The sequence below is a fragment of the Aulonocara stuartgranti genome (genome assembly GCF_965226115.1).
Source record: "Aulonocara stuartgranti genome assembly, chromosome: 6".
Taxonomy (NCBI): domain Eukaryota; kingdom Metazoa; phylum Chordata; class Actinopteri; order Cichliformes; family Cichlidae; genus Aulonocara; species Aulonocara stuartgranti.
This window is the reverse complement of record NC_138944.1, coordinates 18,573,867-18,586,300: the sequence shown is the minus strand read 5'-3', so window position 1 is coordinate 18,586,300 and position 12,434 is coordinate 18,573,867. Positions and strand designations below refer to the sequence as shown.

Here is a 12,434-nt window from a genome sequence, read left to right as displayed (position 1 = left end):
ACTGAATTCAGATAAGGGAAAGGTACCCAGCATATGTTCAGTTCACTTCACAGTAGTACAGGCCCCAGGTCAGGTATGTTTTTTGTTTTGTTCTTTGTTTTTTTCAGTCTGTTCATACCCACGTTGTAATACAACTGGACCAAAATCTGTGCAGTATAATCTTCTTTATTAATTTCCTGTATTGATGTTTTTTGTTGTAGGAGGTGGAAGTAAGATTTAACTTTTTGTATATAACTTTTTGAAGCATATGAACTAATTATTTTAGTTTGTGTGGCAGACAGCACACAGCTATTAATTACATTATTAATGAAAGCTACTGGTTTGAACCTAAAGCTTTTCGTTAAGTGGTCTTTGGGCATGTGAGTCTCTGGTTGGGTTCACGTAAGATCAGATCGCTTTTGAAGTTGTCTGGATGACAAACTTAGGCTTATGTGTGAAGGCTTGAACTGGACACTAATTTATACTAATCCTGATGATCTGAAAGAAGGTTGATGAACGTTGTGAGACGGAACCACAAACAAAGCCTAGTTTGTCTGCTTTTTTGTTGTTATTGGTTTTTTTTTTTCAGTTGTCAGGTGCATTTGATTGAAAGATGTGCTCCTGTTTCAGTCAATAAAAGTGTCCACACAGGCTGTGCAGCCTGACACGTGAAATGTAGATTGAGCTCTTGCTGGTCTTTTGATGGAACGCTTTAGTCACAAAATTTTACACAGGCTGTTTATAAAAGTCCCATGATTAATCTAAAACTGAAAATCTAAAAAGCAGAAAAATATAATAAAATATGCTGTAGAACTGAGAAAGGTTGGTTGCTGCTTAAGTACACAGGCACTACCACTTCTGTTAATTAAAAATAAATATTAGCACAGAAAATCCAGTTAAAATGGACAAAAAAAACCTTTCACCATATAATGAAAAGCTTTATATGTGGAACCCCTTTACTGTGATCTAACATAAAGGCAGCTGTATATCATTTTTTTATTGTTTCTCTGTGTGCTTCACAATAACTTGTCATTTGTCTAAGGTTATTCTGCATCGTCTCTATTAAAGTGACAGTTTGAAATTGACCTCAAATTCCAAGCCATTTTTTGAGTGAAATACTAAACTACAATATCTGCATCCTGTTGAAGAAAATGAAGTAACAGAGCACTTTATAGAAGAAAAGGAAATCATTTGTATGCATTGAGCCGAGTGGAAAATTAAACAAGTATTGCGAAGGGGTGCTTATAACCCACAATGTAATGCTTGAACCAGATCATTTGCTGAAATAGAAATAGTCATACAGATATGAGATTTAAACTGGGTGAATGACAGCCAATGACAGTTTCATCTAAAGCGTATGGAAAGAGTTTATATAAGAAGAAAACTTAAGCTGGGCTTCTTGCATCAGCAAGGTCTCTGACAGGCAGAAAGCGTTGTTCAATGAAAGTGAGTATGGCAGATGAAAAATACAAAAAGCTGACTTACTGTTCTCTGAATCTAAAAGATGCCCGGCAGCACCATCAGCAAAGAACTGGCAGAAACAAGTGGGTACATCCATCTAATGTGTACAGTCTGGTCATAAGTAGACTTTACTGAATCAGTGCTTATTAAAGTTGTATTTATGGAAGTATCTATAAATGTGGAAACAAAGAAAAGTGATGCTTGAAAATATAAAAACTGGGTCTAACTGAAGGCAATTTAGAATAGAATAGAATAGAATAGAATAGAATTCAACTTTATTGTCATTGCACATGTCACAAGTACAAGGCAACAAAATGCAGTTTGCATCCATCCAGAAGTGCTTTAGCCATGATATAGATATATTACAAAATATATATTAGCAATAATATATATACATATTTTACAGAAATGGGTCTGTTATAGGTATGAGGGTACAAAAATGGGTCTATTATGGGTATGTTACAATGTACATGGTATGAAGGTATGTTATGAATATGCTATAAGTATGTACAGGCTGTAGTGGGTATACAAGCCATGTACAGGCTATGAACAGGATATACATATGAAACTATACAGAAATATGAAATATAGAGCTATACAGAAATATGCAAGTTATAAACAGTTGTAGAATTATAATTATCTTATTGTGCAGAATGATTGTTTATACAGAATCATACAGTAGTGCAGTTAAGAGAAGAGAAATATGTGGCTACTTTCTACAGAGGCTATATAAAGTGCTAGTGGTTGTGGATGTCTGTATGTTCAGTCCATGAGTTTAACGTGGGTCAGATGTCAGGAGGCAGAGTTCAGGAGTCTGACAGCTGTGGGGAAGAAGCTGTTCCGGTACCTGGTGGTCTTAGTCCGGAGGCTCCTGTAGCGCCTCCCAGAAGGCAGGAGGGTGAAGAGTCCATGTGATGGGTGACTGGGGTCTTTGATGATTTTCCCAGCCCTTTTCAGACACTGCTTCCTGTAGATGTCATTTATGGCAGGAAGTGGTGCTCCGGCGATGCGCTGGGCAGTTTTCACGACCCTCTGCAACGCCTTCCGGTCCGAGGCAGAGCAGTTCTCGTACTAGACTGTTATACAGTTGGTCAGGATGCTCTCGATGGTGCAGCGATAGAAGTTCACCAGGATGTCTGAGGACAGGAGTCCTCAGGAAGAAGAGGTGCTGGTGAGCCTTCTTGACCAGCTTGGAGAAGTCGGTCGTCCAGATGAGATCCTTGGAGATGAGGACACCCAGGAACTTGAAGCTGCTCACAGCAGGTTGTTTCTGTCGCACCACTCAGCCAGACGATCCACCTCCTCCTTGTAGGCGGCCTCATCGTTGTCATGGATGAGGCCAATCACCGTGGTGTCATCTGCAAACTTAATGATGGTGTTGGAACCATCGGTAGGTCTGCAGTCGTGGGTGAAGAGGGAGTAGAGGAAAGGGCTCATCACACAGCCTTGTGGTACACCAGTGTTCATTGTGATTGTAGATGAGCAGTGGTTATCCAGCCGGACATGTTGGGGCCGGTTGGTCAGGAAGTCCAGTAACCATTTACACATGAGGGAACTGATGCCTAGGTCTGTCAATTTCCTGATGAGTTGTGAGGGGAGGACTGTATTGAACGCTGAACTGAAGTCTTTAAACAGCATTCTGGCATAGGTGTTGTTATTCGTTGGCAAAGTGCAAATTTTGGTGGCAAAGTGCAAATTTCGTTGGCAAAGTGCTGAAGAATCATGCTTTAACCAGGAAACACAGTAGAGGTTCTCTGCTGCTTTAGGACTGCATTGCTGCAAATGGAGCGAGGGGCTTGGTCAGAATTAGTGACCTTCTCATTAATAAGAAATATAGACAAAATCTCATTTGTCGTCCAATACCACCAAAGAGGCATCTGTTTGTCCCCAACCTTAAAAATGAGTCATAAAGAATTATTTTAGTGGCATGAAAAAGAGCCAAGTCGTGTAACAGATTGTTTGCCCAACACAGAACCCTTCAGTCAACATCAGTGAGTCAGTCTGGGGATTCACAAAGAGGAAGAAGTGACTTAGAGTCCCTAAACAGATGCAAAAACTGTAGCAGGTTCACAGGGATGCTAAAAAACTGTACCCTGATGGACCTGGGGAAAAATCATGTTTTTTTGTTTTTTTTTAAAAACCATGGTCACAAAAGAATTAATTGCAGTTGATAGAGATTATGTTTTTCCCTTTCTGCATTTTTATTGAATAATGATCAGCTCTTACTAAAAATATCCTCACTTTAAAGCAAATGCTTAAAGATTTTACTCATTGTTCTGGATGTACGGTGGGGATAAATGTCTGAGAATGCCAATAGAGGAATCAAATTTTAACTCACTGTTTTGAATCAAATCCCAAGAGACCCAGCTGCATTTGCTATAATAAACCGAGACGTGAAGGAACACCAGAGCTCTGTAATCCGATCAAACTTGAAACGCCAGACAGCTGTACTTACTTTTGATTTTTCAGAAGTGGTAATTTTATGTAGTTTAGGATTAAAGTGAGTGTGTGTCTGAACTGCCTACCTGTCAACTTGCTTCTTCTTATACAGCTTTTTCAATGGGTGGAGGAACAATTGGGTTTTGAATGTAGCTGTATTATTATACTGTATATCTTTTCAGCTTAAAAGGTTCAAGAGCAGCAGGTCAGTTTTGAAGTTTCATTTGAATTATGCAGGCATCTTGAATCCTCTCAAGATGTTTGATCATCCTTGTGGGGTCAGATTTAATCCTCACCCAGTTTATTCCCTTTGTGTAAACTCTTAAACGCTAGAGATGCACACACACACACACACACACACACACACACACACACACACACACACACACACACACACACACAAGTTGTAAACAAGTTGGAGAAGTTGTTGAAGCAAGACTGTGCCATTCCACTCTGAGAGTCCCTGTAGCCAGCTTGACCTGCAACAACCTCCTTAATGTTCTGGGCCAATTTTGATCAGTGCCGCACATACACTTCGAAAGAGTAAACATGTTTACAAACTGAAATATGCTGCTGAAATATATTTCTCTAAAAGGGAATGACACTTCTGGTGAACATATGATCTTGAAACATTTCACACTTTACTGACACTGTAAAAAGATGGTGCAGCTTGAGGACGGTTGCGTCTGCAGATAAAGTTTGTAGGTAATCATGTCAGTGTTGTCCGTGGCTTAACTGTGACACTGCATTTAAAATAGGCTTAAGAGACATCTGATGCCCACTCTGCTGCCCCGCTTCCCCACTTGCCTTGATTTTGAGTCTGAGTGACAGAAGCCTATGAAGAGTGTTTCATACATGCTGAGTGAAGCCAAACCAAAGTAAGAGGAGTTCCACTGAGCTGCCCTGGTTAGGGTTAGACATCAAAAAATTATCTGGGCCATTGCTGTGCAGATCAGTGCAGAAATAGTTTGGTTCATGGTGTGAAAGGGCCATGTGAAAGCACTTCAGTGACCTAAATAATATGCTACCATGCCCAGAACCATTTCCACCACCAGCAGAAACCTTTAAGGTGACGTCCAGACGTAGCACCTAGAGATGAATTCCCTTCAAATTACTATCAACATTTTCACTCTCTCTGAATAATCACTTTCAGCCATTAACATAAAAGGGCTTCAAAGGCTGCTCTGAAGGGTTCCCATGGGAGTCCTCTCAGAGTTTCAAAGCAGCAAAAAAGGTTTGCAGACAGGCTTTCACCAGTGGGTGCCACTTTATTGCATAAAAGTCACAGAAGAATCTAAAGTAACGCCGTGTCCACCAATGCAGGACAAACATAACTTGTCCTATGTCGCTATGCAAGATCTGTAAACTGAATTGCTTGCACCAACACGAGCTTTCTCACTGATCTAGTTTCCAGACTCTCCCTTTCCTGCACAAAGCTGCTGAGGCTTTAATTACTTCTGCTGGGCCAGCACAGGTGAAGCACATTCTCACTAACAAGGTGGTTTCCAACCAGGGAGTACTGAAACCCAACAGGAAAACAACATGATTGAGGGGGAAACCAGTTCCCGCAATAGAGGGTAACCGATGCTTATAATAATCCTCTGCACAACTCATTTCACCAGCACTGTAAGATCATTACAGAGGAAACATGTTGCGAGTGGATGGGAATCGAGGGAGGAATGTGTCATCGACTGAAAATAAAATGTTAGCTTGCCTCCACACGTGATGCACGGTCATTTGCAATTGTGCGAACACAAGCCTGAACTCAGATCACACGCTTAGGTTGTCAAAGTCAGACAAAGAAACACATTCTTTGAATTTTGCATCATTGAAGATCTCACCTTTATAACCTAAAAACAACAGGTGATTACAGGCCAAGGAACGCACAGCATGACCTGGTTATGATTTGCAAACAAATCAATCTTGATATTTACATCACCAGATTCTGCAGTTAATGTATGCTGCCATCACCGTCTTTGCCCTTGTTTGGTAAGTCGGTCAGCAGCACAAACACAGGAGTGGTATAATAGCACAGACCAGTGGTGACTCTTTGTTATGGCATCTTTTGGCAGGGACTGATTTATTCTAATCATCTTGATATTATTAATAGGCTTTTCTATTACATTCTTTCAATTTGATTTTAATATATTTATTGCACATTATATTATTTATTTGGTGATATAAAAAATTTATAGGCTAGCCACCACAGTGCTTAGAGTGGCCATCCCATCAGATACACCAGAAGTAGTAGAAAATAATAAAAAGAAGAAGAAGAAGAAGAAGAAGAAGAAGAAGAAGAAGAAGAAGAATTATAGATTTAAGTTGAAAATGTTCAAAATGTTCTTTTTTTTAAGTGGCTGATTCACAGCATGTGTGTAGAGGACTTTTGGTCAAAATATATAACTTCAATAAAAGACAAATATCATCATCAACGCAAGCAGTTCTGGAAACAACCCTGTAATCCTTTCAGATCCACACTGATTTCCCTCCACCAGTGATTGCTTCTTTGCTACATCTTGATGTCACTGGAGTCACAAAACATAGAAGAGTGACATCTGTATATCTGTGTGCAGGTCTGTGTGTGCACATGCATGTATGGTCTGTTACATTAAACATGCCTCCTTGCTAGTATTCTCACATGAACCTTTGATCTGCGAGTGTGTACTTTTCATGCCGAGGTGCTGCATGCTTTTCCCACTTGGGCATTTCAGCCCCTGTTCCACTCACAAGCCTGTACATCTTGCTGGCATGGAAGCCTTAAAAGCCTTAAAAGCTCCCAGTGTAGAAGTTGAGCCGCGGCTGTCCATTTGACCCAGACTGCTTTTGGAACGACTGAGCTGCACTAGCTGAACTCGGGTTTCAGATTGGAAGCTTTGATCTGAATGCAATGATATAAACAAATGAGTGCAAGAAGAACATGGAGAACTTAGCTGAAAGTCAGAGTTGTCTTTAAGATCAGTGACTTCTATAAAGCTAAAGCTCTGCTCTTAATTCCTTTCCTTCTTTCTCTTCTCTTTCCTTCCCCAACCTCTTTGCTTTCTCACTGTATCCTCTCTTCTCTCTTGCAGGAGAATTCTGGGGAGATTTCTTACTCTTTCATTCCTCAAGGATGAAGCAGCGCAGTGTGTCTGTGCACTGAAACAGGTAGGCAATGATTACCACAGTGAACGTCAGACAGACACATGCACGCACATGAACATTTACCGTCAGAAGCCCCCTTTTCCCCAGGTGTTTTGTGTATGATCTATTTTGCTAAAAGGCTGCACCATGACCACTAAGGAAGAAACAGCAAGGGAGCACACAAAGATAAAGAAAGGAATGGAACCTTTCTTCTGAGAGAGTGAAGAAAACTCAGATGGAGATTCATCATAAGGCCCAGAGAAAAATCAAGTGAAGACGTTGATAGGATGAAAGTTTAACCAAACATCAGCTCCCCACAGGAGTAGCAAATCTGCTGCCGTCGCAGTGGACGGACCGGGAGAAAGACATGCAAAGAGACAGACTGACAGACAGGACAAGACAGAGCGGCGATCCCCAGCTGTTTTTAAAATCCTGCCTCTGATACATTATTGAATATGCGGCTCTCTAACGCATCGCTGAGCTTTCCTCTCATGTTAGTGCTCAAGTTTGTATAGCGTCACCATTCTAAATATAAAGCATTCGCTCACCCCCTTTTATTTTTTGCTAAAAGATGCAGAGGCTGCACGTAGGCTGTGTGTTGCTCTGAGAGCCACTTTCCTTTTCTGAGGCTATAGCTGGAGTTTGAGTTGAGTTTGTGTGTGACTCATTTTGGTACCAAGCCTCAGCAAACTTTACAAAAACCAAAATAGATATCATCAAACTCCTTGAAAGCTGGCTAGATGGTGCATAGAGTATGCTGAAGCACGATGAGTGCTTCACTGGGACTCGTATGTACTGTTTGCTGAAGGAAGGGGATTGATTTTGCTGCTTAACAGCAGGTGGAATACGGCAGATCTAAGACACCTCATTTTTCTTAGTTCCTTTTTTTCTAATTTTTAATATGGTGAATTTCCGTGGATGTTGCAAGGCCAGAGTCCTGAGACTTATATGTTTATATTGTGGAGTACCAGGTGTAATCTACAGGTGGCAGCAGAGCAGCATACCCAGCAGAAATGTTTCTGGAGCAGACTTTATTTGCTCATTTTAAGCGGCTAAGGCTTTTGTACAGTAGGGTCTTCATAAACCTCTGTGGCATCATTGCAAGTTTTCAAACAGATCATTCTTCCGGTCCTAGAAAACCAATATTCTTCAATAATCTTCTCTTGCAGCTCCCACTTTCAAACTTCATGTGACAGGATGAACCATGAGCAAAGGTAATAAAGTTTGCTTTCTTTAACTGTTTCTGTGCTTGTGTGCTTCATTAGTGTATGCAGTGGCATGCACATTTTAAGGGCGTGTGTCTCCGTTGTCTGACAGATGTTGCAATGGCATGATTAGTCCTCTGTGTGTGAGGTTGCTATAGTGACTGTGGGTTGAGTGTTGGGGAGGCCAGAGTGGAATAGAAGGGGTGCTGAGGATGAGAAGAGGGGGTGGAATAGGAAATGAAGTGCTTGTTGCCTCTGGCCTGCGTGTGTTTCTTTTTCTTGTTTTGTATGTGAGAGTGGGCGTGTTTGTGTGATGTTTATGTCTGTTTGTTTGTGTATCTGTATAAAGAGCACAGCATTGAAGAGACACTCGTCTGTGTAATTGGGAATTTGATCAAGATAACTCACTCGAATACACAGTCGATCATGTGCGCACACACATTTTCTTTCTGCGTAGGAGCGACAGAGACAGGGATCCTGTGATGGCTGGAGCGTGGGCTTGGGGTAACCTGTTCTGCCTCACAGACCAACACTATGAGTGGGTCATACTTATCACTTAAACTGCCACGTCAATGAAGCTGTTTAGCTAACTGGTACAAGCAAAAGAAATGCCCTCTGCTTCTGTGAGCACAGAGATTGTACAACACTAGTCTGAAGCACTTAAATGTAAGGCTCCAGAGTAGGACAGTATCAACAGTATTACCCTGAGGGTATCATCTTCCATGAGGCTTTGTCAGACCAAAGTGGGGATCCCTGAGATTGACTTTTAGATGTTTTGTAACCTTTTCGTTTCCTTTTGTGAAGTAAGAGACAGTTTGGGAGTTCTGAAACATATCTTGTTGGTTGAACTGCATAAAACTCAGACGTGATTTACAGGTTTGTTTTAAGGGGAGCTCAAAAGCCACCTATAGACATAGAGATGATTGTGAACTCTTTCATTAATTTTGTGTTTCTATTGTTATCTGTAGGGATAACAATAGCGAGATCAACTTTTTATTACTTGATACACTTTCAAGTACTTGAGCTCTCGCTGTGTTTGATGTTGATTCTGAGTACTGACCCACAACCTGTGCATTCCTAACCCTTGTTTGAGGTTCACGGTTTTGTTGCGCTCCTGTTTACTGATCTGGTGGAGAAGCAATAATTTACAGAGTATATTTAAAGGTTGAGTAATGTTATCTTATCTTCAATTACAACATATGAAGAAAGAATTCATGATTAGTTTCTTCTTTTTTCTGCATTGGTAATTTTTCGTCTTATTTTGAAATTGCCATTTGTTAGGGAATTGTCATGGCTACTGAACGGACCCACGCGCAGACAGTTCTTTCAAGGAAACAAAAAGGGGATTTATTTACAATAGGGATCACCTTAGTGCAAAATATATGTACAGTGAGTTGGGAGGGGGTCCAGGGCTCCAGGGAGAGAAGGGGGGGGGGGATCCACACACACGCTTCCTCTTCCACTCAGTCACCGCCACCGCTCCTCCGCACACGCGCACTCCTCTTCAGCCGCACTCGCTCCAACACTCCACACACTGCCCCACTTGGACAGGTCCGGTGATTCGGTCCAGAATCTACAGACAGAAGGTCAAGGTTAGTTCCCCAACATAAAACACGTGTAAGCGATTCTTCTTTGAATATGCCGTGAGCACGAACTCAGGTGGTTCGACGTTCCAGCGGTGAGCTGCTCTGTGCCACTGCCTTAAATAGCAGCTGGGGAAATCAGCCAGATCAGCCGCAGGTGGACACCATCCACAGGGGTGTGTGGGCCAAGAGTGAGAGCCCGTAATGAGCTCCACCCAGGCAGAGAGGAGGAGGAGAGACAAAAAACTAAAACTAACAACAACAAAACCTATAGCCAGCGTGGGCCAACCAGAGAGACACGGGGACCGTGACAGGAATTCTTAGAAAAAGCTGTAGAAAGTCTATTCAGATCCTTATTATGCTAATTACATTTTTCCCAACCTATTACAGTCTAGCTTTCAAAAGCAGCATCACGCTGAGACTGCGCTTTTGAAATTCTATAACAGTCTTTTGATGGCTTCTAAGATAAGATAAGATAAGATAAGATAACCTTTATTAGTCCCACACGTGGGAAATTTGTTTTGTCACAGCAGGAAGTGGACAGTGCAAAAGTTATGACGCAAAAATGCAGGGATTTGTTCTGTACTCATTCTACTTGACCTCAGTTCAGCCTTTGATACTGTTGATCATAAAATTTTACTTAATAGGCTTAAGTTTCTGGCTGGTCTCTCTGGCTCTGTGTTACATTGGTTTTCTTCCTATTTATATATTCCTCTGACAAGACTTTCTCTGTTAGGGTGAACAAGTTCTTCTCTGATTATGCCTCCCTAACCTGTGGGGGTTCCACAAGGTTCAGTAATGGGTCCATTATTATTTTCTTTCTACATTCTTCTCCTAGCTGGCACCATTAAGTATTTTTCTGATGTTTCTTAACATTTCTATGCAGATGACGTTTAGCTGGATATGTCTTTAAAACCTCACCAGCTGAATTGTCTGTTCGCTCTAGTCTCCTCTTTAACCCCCATTAGTGTCTGGCTCTCAAGCTATTATTTTGTTCTAAACAGCGCAAGACTGAGGCTATGATTGTAGCTTCTCCTCTATTATATATGAAAATCAGTCAGGCTCATGCTTCTATTTGTTCATCTGCTAGGTCCGGCATTTGAAATATTGGCATAATATTTGATTCCTCTCTATTTATTGTTCCTGTTTCTTTCATATCAGGAACATTTTAAAATGTAACATATGGTCTCTTTGGCCAAACCACACATAATTGTTCATGCGTTTGTGTTATCATGCTTAGATTATTGTAATTCCCCGTTTACTGACTCAGATAAATTATGTTTTGGGGGCCTCAAACAGGCACAAAACGCTGCAGTCAGACTATTAATGTTTATAATATATATAATATAATATTTATTATTTATTTATTATTTTATTTTATTTCTTTACCAGTAGATTTTAAGATCTGTTTTAAAATTCTTGTACTTAGATACAGAGCACTAAATGGCCAGGATCCATAGTATTTATATAAACTTTTTACTAAACAAACCTGTCCTCGCAGTATTCGATCACAGGCTCAGAATTTGTTAGTTGTTTCTTGTATAAGATTAAAAACTAGGGCAATAGACAGCCTGTGGCACCAAGTCTCCCGTTTTGTATTGCTATTACAGCTCTTGATTTTCTTGTTTATTTTACTCTGTCTTGTTGTACAGCGCTTTGTGATTGCTTGTCTGTGAAAGCGCTTTATAAATAAACTGTTGTGGTGGTACATATGAAGGTTCCCCCGTTTGATTCCAGAAGGACACACAAACTCAGCCTCAGCTAGTGTCCTATTAGTGCCAGTCCCAAGACAGTTGAGAGGGTTGTGTTAGGAAGGGCATCTGGCATAAAATCTGTGCCAAATCAAACATGTGGATCCATCCGCTGTGGCGACCACTTGGGAAATAAGGGAGCAACCAAAAGAAATTAGTGGTATTTCTGTCAGCTACAGTGCACTTATCAATACAAATACAGTTCTGGTTTGGAATAAACCACTAAATCTTTGCCCTTTTTAAAATGCACTGTAGGTTTATGGGGTGCACAATCTCTGATCCCAGATTTCTTGATTTTGAAAATAAATAAAGAGTAAGTGAATAATTTAACATCTGATATTCAAAACCAAACATACTCCCATATAGGAGATTTGTCTAAAATATGAGTAGGGAAGCATGTTAAAATATCTTAAAATCTGTATTCCTGTATGTAAGGTGTCATGACATGAGGGATTTCTCTGGTAATAAAAACTGACTCAGCTGCTCACTACTCGAGCAGTAGATGAATACAAAATGTTTTTATCTGTACATCACTACTTCCATACTTTGTAGCATTCATCATGACTTTAATCAAAGGATGAACGGATTAGAAATTTGTAGTCAAAGATCAAGGTCACTATGACCTTACAGAGCTGAGTTTGGGGATAACTCAAGACAATTCCACACCATTGTCTAATATAATAAACTGCTGATGTTTATCTTCAAGGTCAAAGGTCATTGTCACATCATAAAGCATTTTCTCACCTGTACTCCAGTCTGACATTACCCAGGGGAATTCACATACCCTCCACTGTCAGAGCAGATTTTTGATGGTTACCACTGTCTCCTCACAGAAAGAAGGTTCTGTCTTGTTTCTTTTATGAGTTTGCACATTCTCCTCTTACCTCAATAGACTT

At 40.6% G+C, this 12,434-nt stretch overlaps 1 protein-coding gene across 1 annotated transcript in view; it reads left to right on the top strand.

Moving 5' to 3' along the window:
• Positions 1-12,434, top strand: part of ptprdb (protein tyrosine phosphatase receptor type Db) — a 154,456-nt gene that overhangs the window by 41,434 nt on the left and 100,588 nt on the right. The window contains exons 3-4 of the mRNA XM_082537853.1: positions 6,948-7,023; positions 8,169-8,213. The gene's annotated coding sequence lies outside the window, so the exon portion shown is untranslated. The remainder of the gene's footprint in view (positions 1-6,947; positions 7,024-8,168; positions 8,214-12,434) is intronic.